Consider the following 17,402-nt stretch of genomic DNA (forward strand, 5'->3'; position numbering starts at 1 on the left):
GCTTGAATTCTAGATATTGAATCGGAAAGCGGTGAAATTGTGGGTTCACATAGACGTTGATCCTTAATTGGAAATAGGCGTAGCAGACGTTGATCCTTAATTGGAAATAGACGTAGTGGCTTGGATTCTAGATATTGAATCGGAAAGCGGTGAAACTGTGGGTTCACATAGACGTTGATCCTTAATTGGAAATAGGCATAGCAGACGTTGATCCTTAATTGGAAATAGACGTAGTGGCTTGGATTCTAGATATTGAATCGGAAAGCGGTGAAACTGTGGGTTCACATAGACGTTGATCCTTAATTGGAAATAGGTGTAATAGACGTTGATCCTTAATTGGAAATAGACGTATTGACTTGGATTCTAGATATTGAATCGGAAAGCGGTGAAACTGTGGGTTCACATAGACGTTGATCCTTAATTGGAAATAGGCGTAGCAGACGTTGATCCTTAATTGGAAATAGACGTAGTGGCTTTGATCTTGTCCGGATCGGAAGCGTGGCTTGGATTCTAGATATTGAATCGGAAAATGGTGAAACGTTGGGTTCACATTGCGGTACCACATGCATAGTCACATGTCTTGCATTGAGTTACATTAGAGTTATGTGATAATTGAGTGTATGCATTATTGTGATTGTGATGTGTGTATGAGATATGGTAATTGAATTTGATGATGTTTGGATACATACCTTGGCAAAGTATGTGATTTTGTGATAATTGTAGTTACGCGTATATTTAGGAATATAGTATTGGATTTTAATATTATACTCCTTGAGTTTTGATGGATGTTTGAAACATGTGAAATAAATGTTGGTTAATATTATTTACATGGTTATATGAAGTGTGATGAATTCCTTTAATTGTTGATTTAATCATTGTGCTTTATTATACTTCTTCATAATGATTTGAATTCTCACCCTTCTGTTGGAATGATGCTTTACATGGCATCATGCAGATACTCCAGAGTAGTATTGCTGAAGTAAGTGGATGGTAGCTCACTCGAGATTAGCTGGAGAGCTTCGGTGCTTTGTTTTAGAGACTAAGTAGTGAGTCAATGCTCTGGTCATGTAACACGGGGTAGATTAGTAATATTGAACTCGTATCCTATTTGGATAAGTATTTATGTTATTACTTGTGAACATGCTTATTTGTAATTGCTGTTTGAGAGGCCATAATGCCAAATATTCTGGTTATGGTTTTATTTTATCTTGAGGAGATTATTGAGAGATGATCATGGTATGGGACATGGATCATTTTATGAAATACATGAGTATTCATTATTTTCTGCTGCGAACGCATATTCTTGAATATTCATGAGAAGTGAAATGTGTTATTTTAAATGACCAGGTGTATTGTATATTGATGAGGAATGATGTTTGGTTTTTGAAAGCTTTTAGTTTTTGAAAAAATCGATGTGACGCCCTTTTGTTATATGCGTGCTTATTTACTCTGATTATATGTTAAGTATTTTGAGGTAGAAAAAGGGGTGTTACAACTTCAAGCACAAGATGGGAGATGGGGGTTGAATGCAGTATTCAAAACTCGTGATTATTTTAATATTTTCTCATTTAAGATCGTATTAGTAATTTCAGGTGAGTAATTGCAACATAAATTAAATACTTAAAGTACATTGTAGAAAGTAAAAGGATAAGGTTAGAAAGATTGCATCAGAGACTTATACAGGTTTGTCTAAACGTTGGCATAGTCCTTCCCCCAAGAGGTCTTCTTAAGAGTTTCACTATAAAATTTGAGCTTTTGAAGGTTATACTCACGTACCTTAATACAATCCAATCTTGAGATTTTAACAGGCTTATCCCCAACCAAATGAAAGCTTTTAACCCATGCTAAGTTATTGAACAACTTAAAGATTTATGGCTGATCTCTATAACCAAAACAAAGCTTTTTCCGACAAAGCTTAATAAACTAAGAACATATATTTTATAAAGGTGGATCTCAAGAACCAAACTCAATCTCTTAAAGGTATCATGCCCTTAAGAATATAAACGGCCAACACAACCACTTACAAAAATATCTTCCTCATAAGTAAAGTTTTCACTTAGTAGCACTAAGGCAATTAAAAGTGAATAAGAATATTTTCCAAGAGAGGGAGAGAGATGAATTGTAAAGGAATATGAAAAAGTTGGAAAGTGGTGTGGTTTGAAGTGAGAGCGAGTCTATCTTATATAGTGGTTAGAAAAGCTAAGAAAGGAAATAATCCATGGGCTAAATTGATTATCTAATCGGTTGGCAAAATGCTCTAATTGATTGGACAACTCATATATAATTAATTATAAGACCCAACCAGGAAGGTTTATATATATATATATATATATATATATATATATATATATATATATATATATATATATATATATATATATATATATATATATATATATATATATATATATATATGTTACAATACATTAACGGGTTATCCTTTTTTATTTTGTAATCTATTATCACTCTTCTAATCGATTGGAAAAGTGCTCTAATTGATTGGTTGGTCAAAAAAGTTTTTCCAATCGATTGACACATATTTCCAACCAATTAGATAGTTAAAATGGTTTTAGACAACATTTTAATTACTTGTTTTTGGCTAGAAAATAGTTTTGAAAGATGTTTTATGAGTGTGTGTGTGTGTGAGAGAGAGAGAGAGAGGGGGGGGGAGAGAGAGATAAAGATAGAGAGAGAGAGAGGGGGGGGGAGAGAGAGATAAAGATAGAGAGAGAGAGAGAGAGGGGGGGGGTTTCCTTAGTACTCTTAAGCTACTACTTTATTTTGACAGTACTCGGTTCACTCAGACAACTCGAGAGATAAGACCTGACAAGCTTTCACACCTTTCTCCAAAGAAGCTTCAAGATTTTTGCTAGATAATACCTTATTGTATAGGAAATTGATCTTGAGTCCTCTTGCTGATAAGGCGTTGTAATACATCAAAATTTCCCCCCCTCATTCATGCATTCATTTTCAGGTCATTTAACATTTCATATTGCATTTCATCATGTCAATCGGAATTAGATCCAAGAAGCTTGAATATCATCCAAGACACTTTGTGGGTCCTATCTGGGTGATCAGTCAACACAAGGGAATGGCTTGAGATACTTCTAACATGTTCAAATGGGGTCTATTCATCAGTCAAAACGTTAATCTTGAAGGAGCAAAAGTTTGTTCATGAACTGTCATGCTCGCTAGGCGAAGCCCACGCATTTCGAAAAAAATAAAAATAATAATAATAATAAATAAATAAATAAATAAATAAATAAAATATAACAGAAAAATCTTGGACTTGGACCTCTCTCTTTTGAGCCCACAAAGTCACAAAAATCAGGTTATAAATTCTAGACTTCCATCTCCCAAAAAAACCCTGGGAAAAAGATAGTGAGAGAAGAGCTAACAGAGTTCAGAGCAACCTCTAGAGACTGAAAGGAACTCATCTACAAAGAGCCAATTCCATCTCATATAAACCCTCAGATTTCTTTGCAAACCCAACCGGGCAATTCAATTTCATTCGATCTCTCCAATCAGGTTTGCCCTATTTCTATTACTCTATGCTTTCAATTTAAATGCTCTGAATGTATGAGGTATTATCGTTAGGTTTTGCATGTGGGCACATGTTTTAGTATGTATGTCATGTCTTGATGTGTGGATCCTTGCCCCTGACTTTGAATTTTGATACCCTTTTGATGCATGTGTTTAACAAGAGGTTTAGGCCTCCTACACTTGGTTGCTTTTTGTGAGCTCTTTTTGTGAATTTTAATGGCATGATTCATGTGGTTACATTTTGATTTAGGGCAACTCTTGATTGCGCCCCATCTTGTCACTCTAACCTGTTTGTTGAGTTTTTTTTTGTGAGGGCTCACATGACTCCTGAAAAGATAGCTTGCTTTGCATTCCACTTTATTTGTGGGATATCACCTGGAGATTTATTTCGATTACCTGTGCTGACTTGCTTTCTTTGGTGGTGCCAGCTTGAGAGATCTCTGGGTTTCTTATTTCTTGAGTTGTTGTTACTTCGGATCTTTATCCGTGTGGTAGATCTCTCGATCCCTTTTACATCTTTTCCCGTATTTTACCGCTTTCTTAGCTGGAAGACCTCGATAGGAGGCAATGTTTTTGTGTGTTTACTTTTGTGCCCAAAGACCTCCAAGAAGAGGCACCAGTGCTAAAGACCTCCATGAAAAGGCAATTGACGGATAAAAGGGATTAGTAGTCAATCCCCCGTTATTCAGTGTGTCGTTCTTTAAGATCACACTACGTGTCGATGCTTCAGAACAAAAGCCCAAGATCTTTTGTCCGGTCAGTCAGTGGAGAGGGTTCCACCTTTCTGAATCCCCACTTTTTGTCATGAGCTCACCCTGTCCAGGGTTAAGAGCTATGAGGTCTTATCCTCATTACCCTTTTGATCTGCTCACCCTGACGTTCAATGTTAGTGGTTAAGAGCCCATTTGATTACCTTTCCATGACTTGTGTTGTCGAGGTTGATATGACCCCTTTTGACTAAAGCCCTACCCATGTATGTTTAAGCCCCCTTGTTAGCATTTTACTTTATGCATGTTTGTTTTGTATGGTGTGATCGTCTCCCCATAGGATTGCTAGGCTTCGTATAGTCTCTCGTTTGCATGTCAATTAAGGTAGCACTGTTCCTTCGTCTAGGACTTCCTTTTTTGCATGAGCATCCCTGAAACACCAACAACTCATTGATTTTTCTTCTCCTAAGAACACGCTTACTCCTTCTACTACAGGCGAGTAAGTCTCCAAAGGTCGAGCATCTGGTAGATTGCGTAGTAACGTCGTTCATCCAAACCCTTAACCCGTAGTTAGCCGAACTACGGCTTGCTCTGATTCTTATTCCAGATGAGATACGTAGGCATAAGACGCGATGTCTTAGCGAGCACACTCCTCTTTAACCCCTAGGTAGCCGAGCTACGAAGACTCTGATTCTCATATTCAGATGAGATACGTATGCAGTGGATGCGACATCCGTGCGAGTCATTTTCTTTTGACCCCCCTTTTAGTAAATAGTACATTAGATAAACCTACACCCTTTAGACAAGAACAACAAAAGTGGATCCCGTAGAGTACTACGGATGCGTAGGGGTGCTAATACCTTCCCTTCGCATAATCGGCTCCTGAACCCAAGATTTGGTTGCGAGACCTTGTCTTTTCCTTTCCTTTCTCCCAGGTTTACTTCGAGTGTTTCCTTTCCCTCCTTTGGGATAAATAACGCACGGTGGCGACTCTTCTGTCATCTCTTTTCTCGCCGGGTGTTTTTTCGCATTCCTTTTTTCAGGTTGCGACAGCTGGCGACTCTGCTGGGGACAATTATTTTCCCTAGTGGGTCTTTCCTAGCGTTTGTTTGTTTATTGTCTATTGTGTGTTATTTATTTATTGCTTTGCATACTTATCTGCTTGCATTGCATCCTATGTGCGCTTTACTATCTCATGCATACTCTGCTGGCCGTGTTTCTGTTTTGCTGTTGGGTGGGAGTCACAAGAGGTAAAAGGCCCAATACACAGGCTATGAGTGAACTTTAGGACACATAGGAATAAAGTGATTCATGGGAAGCGGGTGGTATGGCGCCACTTAGCGGAACATGGTATCGCGAGCAGTATAGATTCTGATGAGGTATTATCGTTGCATACACCTGGTATGCATATGATGATATTCTTGAAAGGATTGTTTATCCTGCGTTTCTCTTGACCTTACCCTGGCCTAGATTACACCTGTGAGTGGGGCGGGAATGAATCATTTGCAGGTACTGTTGGTGACTTGTTCTGTTGGTGACCGTGTTCCGTTGGTGACTTTTTCTTGTTGGTGACCGTTGGTTCTGAAGTATGGGTTCTAAGTTGATGACTGTGTTCTATGGTTCCCGGTTCCGAATTCATGCTGAAGTTCTGATCCTGTGCCTCGTGATATACAACCAACCCGGTTTTCTGGAGCAAAGTTTTGGTCTCGTAGTACATTCTTCAGTGGGTTTCTCTTCAGACAGTGCAACCCAATAGATATTCAAGCAGATACAGCAACCTTGATTTGCATGTCATTGCTTTGCATCACATCATTTGCATTCATATCATTTAACACATGTTTATCCGTTTCTGTGGGGTTTATATCTTCTTCTTGATTCTAGTCGGGGTTTTTCTGGTACTTTTTAAAAGGGATATTTTATCTGATGAGAGACTGGAATCAAGGGGGTAGAATACCTTTGAAATTGATAAACATGTCATTGCATTTGTGTAGGTGTTGACATTAGGCACCACTCATCAGAGATCTGGTGGAAGACAAGGTGATCACTTTGGAACATGTAGCCACGGAGCTTCAACTGGCTGACATATTTACAAAGGCTCTGGATGCTGCTCAGTTTGAAAACTTAAGGAGCAAACTGGGAATATGTCTCTCTGAGGCCTTATAGCAACCACTGATGTTTGGGATAAATTGTTTGATATCTCTGCCTATTAAACAATTTGTACTAGGCTATGATTGGTCACCAGATCATAGCTATGCTACCTGCAACAAGGGTGGTTACAGGAGGGTAAGGAGACACCCTACCGTGAGAAGGCCAATGTATCTGCAGGAGTTCAAGGATGTTGTTCATGCAGGAGTGGTTCTGGATGTCAGAAACAACATCATGGCATCTGATATGGTGGTACCTACTGTAAAGCAAAAGTGGGTGATTACTTGATCAAAGCTGTGAAGCAAGATCAAGTGGATGGTAACTTGGTTGAAACTGTGAAGTAAAACCAAGTCTGTAACTATGTCGTTAGTCTCTGGTCATGTTGTTGGCTTTGGCAACATTTTTGACAAAAAGGGGGAGTAACCCCTGAACAAACAGAGTGGGTGTCTCTACAACAGACACTCATGGGTCTCTACAACAGACTCTCAGGACGACAGATTTCTCCCCTGCAGCAAGTGTGTGTGGGTGTGCTGCCACTCTGAGTGTATTAGCTAGTATTATTTCCTGCTAGGTGTGTGATTCCGCTGCTGTGAACTCTGTTATGGGGATCAAAGTGTTTTAGCCAAAAATTTGCCAAAGGGGGAGTTTGTAGGTGTTTAATTGGCTGCATTATATGGTAAAACACTAGATGGTTACTAATGTCTTGACTGATGTCATGACATGTATGTGTGACTACAGTGTAGTTACTGCAGGACTAGCTAACACAGGATTTATTGAATGTCAAACTGGATGCTGTGACATTCATACCCGTCAACAGATACTAAGGAATAGAACAGCAGGTGTTCTGTTAGAATTTAGTATCTATTTCCAGTCTGGTTATCAAGGAAAGACCAGACCTGGCATAAGGCCTACTGACTGAATGTCAAACTGGATGTTATGACATTCATCATTGACAGCAGCTGCTGAAGATTAGACAGAGTGGTGTTCTGCTATACTTCAGCATGTAACTTAGTTTGTTCTTCAAAAAGAATAACAGAACTAACTTAAGGCCAATTGTGTAAATGTTAAGTTGGACACTTTGACATTTATTAATGTAAGCTTTCACTGTAGTATGGTCATTTTGATCATGTACAGGTCAGCAAAATTGTACAGTCTGTTTTCTGGAAAAACAGACTCAGCATATGGACCTTGATGTCAAGCTGAATGTCGTGACATTCATGCCTGACAGCATATGCTATATTGTAGGTTGTTCAGTTTTCTGTTTCAGCTTTTTCTCAGGCTATTCTTCAGGAAGTCAACAACTTAGAGAAAAACCAGGAAATCAACAACCAATCTACATTCAATGAACCTAACAAATAGCCTATTTGTTAGTAACCTAAATGTTGAATTTATGGAAACTTGTGTGACCTTAAATTCAGGAGAATACAGGTGCAAAAGCCCAGGATACTGCAATATAAAAGGAAGGCGTTCCTTCATTCAGTTTCAGGGATTTTGAGGCGTGAAGATTTTGTGTGTCCATCATACTTCACTGCTGTATTTTTGTGAGTCTTGTATTAGACGTATCTTGTAAGCCAAGTCATTATCAAGTAGATGATAGCTTTGGCATAGGGTGTTCATTGAGTTGTAAGTGTTGTGTCACTCAAAGCTTTTAAGCGTGAGTGCTGTGTATCTTGATTAAAGTTGTGAAGCACAATCAAGAGTTGTTTGAAGTGTGACTTCAACTTGTCTTTAATATTGTTTAAAGATAGTAATCACTGAGGTGATTGAGGGGGAGTGAGTAGGAACTCTGATCTTAGGTTAAGATTGAAATTGCATTGGGTAGGGATTAAGTGATAAGTTGTAAACGGGTGAGTTTAGCTTTGAATTGATACTACTAATAGTGGATTTCCTCCCTGGCTTGGTAGCCCCCAGACGTAGGTCATGTTGGACTGAACTGGGTGAACAATTACTTGTGTTATTTACTGCACTTACTGTTAAGTTCTGCATAATCCCTGTCTGTGCAGAATTGGATGTCATAACAACCAGTGTGACATCCAAAGTCTGATAACTAGAATTTCAATTGGCATCAGAGCAGGCACCCTGCCTGTGAACTTCTGGGTGAGATCTAGGGAAGTTACTTTCTAGTACCATGGACAAGGAGTTAGGACACTCAAACAGACCACCCATGTTGGATGGCTCTAATTATGATGACTGGAAGCCTCGTATGATAGCCTTCTTAAGGTCTCTAGACAGCAAAGTCTGGAGAGCTGTCAACAAAGGATGGGAACATCCAATGAGGACAGGTGAAGATGGAGTCAGTGTGCAGATTCCTGAAGAAGAGTGGGACAAGGAGCAAGAGGCATTAGCTCTTGGAAATTCCAAGGCCTTGAATGCATTGTTCAATGGAATCAGCAAGAACATCTTCAGGCTGGTACACCACTATGAACTAGCTAAGGAAGTTTGGGATACCCTCAAGGTAACTCATGAAGGTACTTCCAAGGTGAAGATGTCCAAACTTCAGATGCTGACCACCAAGTTTGAAAATCTGAGGATGAAAGAGGATGAGACTATTCATGACTTTCACATGAATATTCTTGAAATTGCAAACACCTCTGGTGGACTAGGTGAGAAAATGGCTGAAGAGAAACTTGTAAGAAAGATTCTCAGGTCCTTGCCTAAGAGATTTGCTATGAAGGTCACAGCCATAGAGGAGGCGCAGGACATCTGCAACATGAAGGTGGATGAACTCATTGGTTCCCTCCAAACCTTTGAAATGGGCTTGGGTGAGTATGCTGAGAAGAAGAACAAAAGCATAGCTTTTGTATCTAATGCTGAAGAGGAGTCAGAAGCAGGATATACTGGAGGTGATGAAAGTATATCAGAAGCCTTAGCCATGCTTGGGAGACAGTTCAACAAGTTCGTGAAGAAGATTGATCAAAGAGGTAGACCCAATGTCAAGAACATCCCGTCTGACATTAAGAAAAGATCAACTTCTGATGAGAAGTTCAATCACGGCAAGGGAATCCAGTGTCATGGTTGTGAAGGGTATGGACACGTCAGAGCTGAATGCCCTACTTACCTCAAATTGCAAAATAAGGGGTTAGCTATCACATGGTCTGAAGGAGACTCTGAAAGTGAATCTGAAGGAGAATCTGCCAAACATGTCACTGCACTAACCAGTGTATGTGCCTCTGAAGATGACTCAAGTGCAGATGAACTGACCTTTGATGAACTTGCTGCAGCCTATAAGAAGCTGTGTTCCACCAGTGCAGAAGTGCGTGCACAAGGAGAAAAGCAAAAGAAACTCATCAAGGAACTGGAAGATGAGAGACAGATGCAACTGTCTATCATAGAGGGTCTAAATGGTGAGATAACCCTGCTGACCTCCAAGCTGAATCAGATGACTAAATCCATCAGAATGATGAATAAGGGAACTGACACCTTGGAGGAGATTCTAAAGGTGGGACAGCAGTGTGGAACCAAATCTGGCCTTGGATTTGGGAAAAGATCCTCAACTGAACACAAACGCCCAAAGGCTAAAGTTCAGAAGTTCAAGCGGAAGTCAAAGCCAATGTCTCAACATCGAGGAACTAGGATGAATGATCATCAGAAGAGGAAATACCAGGAGTGGAGGTGTCACCACTGTGGTAGGCTTGGTCATATAAAAGCCTTCTGCTACTGGATTCAAGGTTTCCCTAACCAAGCCTTGCATGTTAAGCCTAAGCATAAAACACATAAGCCCTATGCTTCCATTAAGAAGCAACAATGGTATGCTAGGATAGCACACACTGCTCTAAGGGCCTCTTCCAGAGAAGACTGGTACTTTGACAGTGGATGCTCAAGACACATGACTGGTATGGAAAATCTACTGGTAGATATTCAACCTCACACTACCAGCTATGTGACCTTTGGTGATGGTGCCAAAGGAAAAATAAAAGGTGTGGGCAAACTGGACTGTTCTGGAGTGCCAAAACTGAATAATGTGCTGTTAGTAAGAGGACTAACTGCAAACCTCATCAGCATAAGTCAGTTGTGTGATCAAGGGTTTCATGTTCAGTTTACTAAGGAGCTATGCATTGTGACAAATGGTGACAATCATGAAGTTATGAGAGGAACCAGGTCCAAAGATAACTGCTACCTGTGGGAACCTGAAGTCTCAAACCTTTCCACAACATGCTCCTCAGCCAAGGAAGAACAGGATGTGAAGTTGTGGCATAGACGTCTTGGACATCTTCACTTACGGGGAATGAAGAAGATAATATCCAAGGAAGCTGTCAGAGGAATTCCAAAGCTCCTGATTGATGAAGGAAGAGTCTGTGGAGAATGCCAGGTGGGCAAGCAAACCAAGATGTCACATCCAAAGCTGGGACATCCCACAACCTCCAGAGTTCTGGAACTGTTGCACATGGACCTAATGGGACCTATGCAGGTTGAAAGTCTTGGTGGGAAGAAGTATGCATACGTGGTGGTGGATGACCATTCCAGATACACTTGGATAAGCTTCATCAGGGAGAAGTCAGATACATTTGATGTCTTCAAAGACCTATGCATAAGACTTCAAAGGGAAAAGGACAGTTGTGTGGTCCGGATTATAAGTGATCATGGTACGGAGTTCAAGAATTCCAAGTTTGATGAGTTTTGCTCGTCTGAAGGAATAAGTCATGAGTTCTCCTCACCTATAACTCCTCAGCAGAATGGAATAGTTGAAAGAAAAAATAGAACTATTCAAGAATCTACCAGAGCAATGATTCATGCAAAGAAGCTCCCCATGCACTTCTGGGCTGAAGCAATGAACACCGCCTGCTATGTTCACAACAGAGTCACCTTGAGAAAAGGAACCTCCTCCACTTTATATGAAATATGGAAAGGCAGAAAACCCACTGTGAAGTACTTTCATATCTTTGGAAGTAAATGCTTCATTCTCACAGATCGTGAACAGAGAAGGAAGCTAGATCCCAAAAGTGATGAAGGTATATTTTTGGGATACTCCACAAACAGCAGAGCCTACAGAGTGTTAAACTACAGGACCAATGTCCTGATGGAATCCATAAATGTTATTGTGGACGATAAAGAGGAAGGAATCGATGTCATGGAGGATGTTGAAACATTCCTTGACAGTTCAACTGACAGTCCAGTCAAGTCTGAAGAAGTACAGGAACCTCCTCCTGAATGTGAAGTAGATGCAACCACCAAAGTGCCATCTATCAGAATTCAGAAAGACCACCCTAAGGATCTTATCATAGGGGATCCCACTAGTGGTGTAACTACCAGGTCAAGAGGAATAAACTCAAATTCCTGCTTTGTATCCAAGGTTGAACCAAAGAATGTGAAGGAAGCCCTGACTGATGAATACTGGATCACTGCCATGCAAGAGGAACTTGAGCAGTTCAAAAGGAATGAAGTCTGGGAGCTAGTTCCAAGACCTGAAGGGACCAACATCATTGGTGTCGCAACCTGAAAAATACAGTGCGAAAAAAACAACCGGCGAAAGAAAATGACAGAAGAGTCGCCACCGTGCGTTATTTATCCCAAGGGAGGGAAAGGAAACGCTCGAAGTAAACCTGAAAAAGGAAAGGACAAGACGGGGTCTCGCAACCAAATCTTGGGTTCGGGAGTCGGTTACGCGAAGGGAAGGTATTAGCACCCCTACGCATCCGTAGTACTCTACGGGATCCACTTTTGTAGTTCTTGTCTAAAGGGTGTGAGTTTATCTTGTGCTGTTTACCAAAAAAAAAGGGTTAAATGAAAATGACTCGCGTGGATGTCGCATCCACTGCATACATATCTCATCTGAATATGAGAATCAGAGTCTTCGTAGCTCGGCTGACCTATGGGTTGGGGGGATGTGTGCTCGCTAAGACATCGCGTCTTATGCCTACGTATCTCATCTGGAATGAGAATCAGAGCAAGCCGTAGTTCGGCTAACTACGGGGTTATGGATTGGGTTTTGGACGAACGACGTCACTACGCAATCTACCGGATGCTCGACCTTTGGAGACTTACTCGCCTGTAGTAGAAGGAGTAAACGTGTTGCTTTGGGTTTTAGGGTTTGGGATGCTCGAGGGCAAACAGGCAGTCCTTGACGAAGGAACCGCGCTACATGTGGGGATATGAATACAAAACACAAAACATGTATCTCAAAGTAAAATGCCACCAAGGGGCTCAAACATTGCCTCCTATCGAGGTCTTCCAGCTAAGAAAGCGATAAAGTATGAGAAAGGGAAAAAATTACCACACGGATAAAGATCCGAAGTTACAGCAATTAAAGGAATGGGAAACCCAGGGATCCTTCCAAGCTAAACACCATCAAAGAAAGTGAGTCAGTACAGGTAATCGGAATGAAACCTCTAGGGGTATCCCACAAATAAAGTGGGAAGCCACGCAAGTTATCCCTGCAAAAGTCATGTGCCTTCACAAAAACTCAACAAAAGGGTTAGTGAAACAAAATAGGGTAACCAAGAGTTGCCCTCAAATCAAAATGTAATCACATAAATCATGCCCTTTCAATTCACTAAAAGCTCATAAAAAGCAACCAAAGGTAGGAGGCCTAAACCTCTTGTCAAACACATGCATCAAAAGGGTATCAAATTCACCCATAATACCTCATATATTTAGAGCATTCAAATTAAAGGCATAAAGATGATGGATATAGGGCAAACCTGATTGGAGAAGAAAAATCAAATGGCAGGGTTTGCTTGAGCTGAAAGTCTGTGAGTCAAATTGAACCTTTCAGAGTTGCCTGGAGGTTGCTGCAGAGTAGCTTGTAGGTTTCCCTTCAGGTTTTGTCCAGTGTTTTGTTCCAAGGAAACCTCAGAGTATTTTGCTTCTCTCCCTTTTTCTCAAGTGAATCTCTCGGTGTAACTCCAAGTGTCTTTTCCTCTACTGAAACCTCAGTATTTATAGACTGATTTTCGTGGGTAATGGGCTTAAATGAGGGAGACCCAAGTCCAAAATAATTTGTTATATTTTATTTATTTATTTTAATTATTTAATTAATTAATTAATTAATTAATTAATTAAATTTTTTTTTTTCGTTTTCGTTTTTTTTTTTATTATTTTTTTTTATTTATTTTTTATTTTTTAGGAAAAATGAAGGGTAAATTTTGGGGTATTACAGCTGCCCCTATTCAATCAACTGGAGACCCGGAAGGAAGATGACAGCTGCTTTCGTGCTTTCGAGGTATCAAGGGATTGAATACAATAAAAGCCCAAAATTTGCACTGAAGTGAAGTGAAGTAACAATGTCTGTCAGAATCAGCAAAGAGGTGGTCTTGAAAGAAGAATTCGTCTGGTACGGTGAGAGTCAGTTTGAATATCGAAGAAGAATATTAAACTGGATACCAAAATAAATGGTAACACAGAAATAACCATGGCTTGAATGCCGCTCATCAGTCTGAATACTGGAAAGGATTTCAATCTGAACATCGGAAAATGGGCATGAATGTCACAAGTCGCATCGACCTGAACGTCGGAAACTTCTTCGATCTGAACATCGAAAAGACTTGGCCTGAATGCCACTTCGATCTGAATATCGGGAAAACTGGCCTGAATGCCATGTCGGTCTGGATACCGGAAAACTGGCTTGAATGCCACTTCGGTCTAGATACCGGAAAACTGGCCTGAATGCCACAAGTTGCATCGACCTGAACGTCGGAAACTTCTTCGATCTGAACATCGGAAAGACTGGGCCTGAATGCCACTTCGATCTGAATATCGGGAAAACTGGCCTGAATGCCACTTCGATCTGAATATCGGAACACTAGCCTGAATGGCACTTCGATCTGAATATCGGGAAAACTGACCTGAATGCCACTTCGATCTGAATATCGGAACACTAGCCTGAATGCCACTTCGATCTGAATATCGGAACACTGGCCTGAATGCCACTTCGGTCTGGATACCGGAAAACTGGCCTGAATGCCACTTCGGTCTGGATACCGGAAAACTGGCCTGAATGCCACTTCGGTCTGGTTACCGGAACACTGGCCTGAATGCCACTTCGGTCTGGATACCGGAAAACTGGCCTGAATGCCACTTCGGTCTGAATATCGGAAATTGGCCTGAACGCCACTTCGGTCTGGATACCGGAAAACTGGCCTGAATGCCACTTCGGTCTGGATACCGGAAATTGGCCTGAACGCCACTTCGGTCTGAATACCGGAAAATTGGCCTGAATGCCACTTCGGTCTGGATACCGGAAAACTTCATGTCTGTCAGCATTGGCAGAAATAGGGAATGATAATAGAGGCGGCGCATGGGCCAATGACACTTGCTGGGGATAACAAAGGTAAGTCATGAACAATCTTCAGTCTGAGTACTGGAAACAACTTCTAGCTTATCACTTGGGATACCGAGAATGTTTTATGCTTACATGCGTATGTTTGAATTTTTCAATGGCGTAATGCTCCATGAAAATGGAAATGCTACGCGATTTGGAAGGATGCAATGCAATATGATTCTACATGCAGGGATGCGAAATGCTGGGTAGAATGCCAAGCCGGGGCAAGGGGATCTGCTGGGGAAATGATTACCATCCTCTGGGCTCTGGCCAGGCTGCTAGAGATACACACCACAATGAACTCTGTGGGGAGATGACTAGCCATGCGGTGTTCTGGCCATACTGAGACTCTGATCGGGGAAAGAATGGCATTGGAAGCCTGCTGCTGAGGAGAGCTGCAATGATTCTGGCAACCACGGTTTGCGAGAGATGACTCAGCAGGGGGAGCAAACACTGATACGGTACCGAGGTTCTGCTTCAAGAAAAGAAACCATGGATCTGGCATTGGGATTATCAATCTGGCATCGAACTCTAATGAGCAGCCACTTCTGCTGGGAAGATACAGTCTGGCACTGTCAACTCCGCTGGGGAGTGTATGTCCTGAAACAACCGCTTGGGGAAATGCGGTGGTGAGAAACTGCTGGGGATTGAAGAATCCAACGTTCTGATCAGCTCTGCAGGGATAAGACACCGAATTTGTCTGTTGGTGACTTCACTGAGGAAGATATTCACGATCATCTGCAGGGAATTTTAAGGAAATGCCCCGAGGGTATCTGTTCTGAATAGACGATCCAAAGCACTTAAAATTTACAGCAATTTTAAATGTTTATTAAGCATGTACCTGTAAAGCCCTTATGTGTCATGATGCAATGTTTATCAAAAATTCGGACGTCATTTTTGCAAACAAAACAGTAAAATGAAAATGAAAACAGAGATATACTGAATAACATGCTTTTATTGATTGAATGGCCTCTGAATAAGCATTTACATCAGGAAGAAATCCCTGGAAAGAGGTAATCGCACAAAAGATAAAAATAGAAATTAATCTAATGGCAATGTGAAATGGATTTCTATTGGGTTCCAATTCTGCTATGACTTGCCCGTCTTCAAGATCCTCCAGATGATCATCTTTCTGAAAGAGTGATTGGACTATTTCCTATCCTTCAAAAATTTCCAGTCATTGGCACGAGATGAGATTCAGAACTACTCAGAACGCAGTCATTCGCTTAATCCCTAACTTCTGCCTGGATCGCCTTTTTCGGGTTTTCAATCCACCGGGATACCCATTTTTGCCTAAGTTGCCTTTTCAGGTTTTCAACTTACCGGGTGTACAATCTTTTTTTTTATTTTTGTCCCTAATTTTTGCCCGAACCTTTTCATTTTCTTGGTTCGTCGGGATGCCCATTTTTTGCCTGGACTATTCTTTTTACTGTCCAGCGGGTCTATTTTATGGAAGTATTTTTTAACTGCATCTGAGTTCACAGGGGAAGTGAAGTTTTCACCATCCATAGTTGCAAGCATTAAGGCCCCACCATCAAAAACCTTGGTGACAATATACGGTCCATCATTGTTAGGAGTCCACTTGCCCCTATGATCTGTCTGAGGAGGAGGGATCCTTTTCAACACTAAATCTCCGACTTGGAAACAACGAGGACGCACCTTCTGATCAAAAGCTCTCTTCATCCGACTCTGATACAACTGCCCATGACAAAGGGCTGCCATTCGCTTCTCTTCGATAAGATTCAACTCATTGAACCTTGTCCGAATCCATTCAGCTTCGTCTAGCTTGATATCCAACATGACTCTTAGAGAAGGAATCTCCACTTCAACAGGTAGGACTGCTTCCATACCATACACCAGGGAGTAAGGGGTTGCCCCGGTCGATGTACGTACTGAAGTACGGTACCCATGCAAGGCGAAGGGTAGCATCTCATGCCAATCTCTGTACGTGACGACCATCTTCTGCACAATCTTCTTTATGTTCTTATTTGCCGCCTCAACAGCGCCGTTCATCTTAGGGCGGTAAGGGGAAGAGTTGTGATGCTGAATGTTGAAGTTCTGACACAACTCCTTCATCATTTTGTTATTGAGATTAGAACCATTATCAGTAATGATTCTTTCGGGAATCCCATAGCGACAAATGATTTCTTTCTTGATGAAACGGGCAACCACATGTCTGGTGACATTCGCGAACGACGCTGCCTCGACCCACTTGGTGAAATAGTCGATGGCAACAAGGATGAAGCGATGCCCATTGGAAGCAGTCGGCTCAATCTTTCCAATCATGTCAATGCCCCACATGGCAAACGGCCACAGCGAAGACATCACATTCAGAGGATTCGGCGGTACATGCACCTTATCAGCATAAATCTGGCATTTATGACACTTCCGAGCATACTTGAAACAATCTGATTCCATGGTCATCCAATAATAACCCGCTCTCAACAATTTCTTAGCCATTGCATGTCCACCGGCATGAGTACCGAAGGAACCTTCATGAACTTCCTGCATTAACATGTCCGCCTCGTGTCTGTCCACGCATCTGAGCAAAACCATGTCGAAGTTCCTCTTATACAGCACATCGTCTTTGTTCAAGAAGAAACTGCCTGCCAATCTTCTCAAAGTCTTTCTGTCATTGTTGGATGCCCCTGCAGGGTACTCTTGATTCTTCAGAAAGCACTTGATATCGTGATACCAGGGCTTGTCATCGACTACCAGTTCAGCAGCAAACACATACGCGGCCCTGTCAA

The sequence above is a fragment of the Lathyrus oleraceus genome, chromosome 5 (assembly GCF_024323335.1).
Source record: "Lathyrus oleraceus cultivar Zhongwan6 chromosome 5, CAAS_Psat_ZW6_1.0, whole genome shotgun sequence".
In the NCBI taxonomy this organism is placed as follows: Eukaryota; Viridiplantae; Streptophyta; class Magnoliopsida; order Fabales; family Fabaceae; genus Lathyrus; species Lathyrus oleraceus.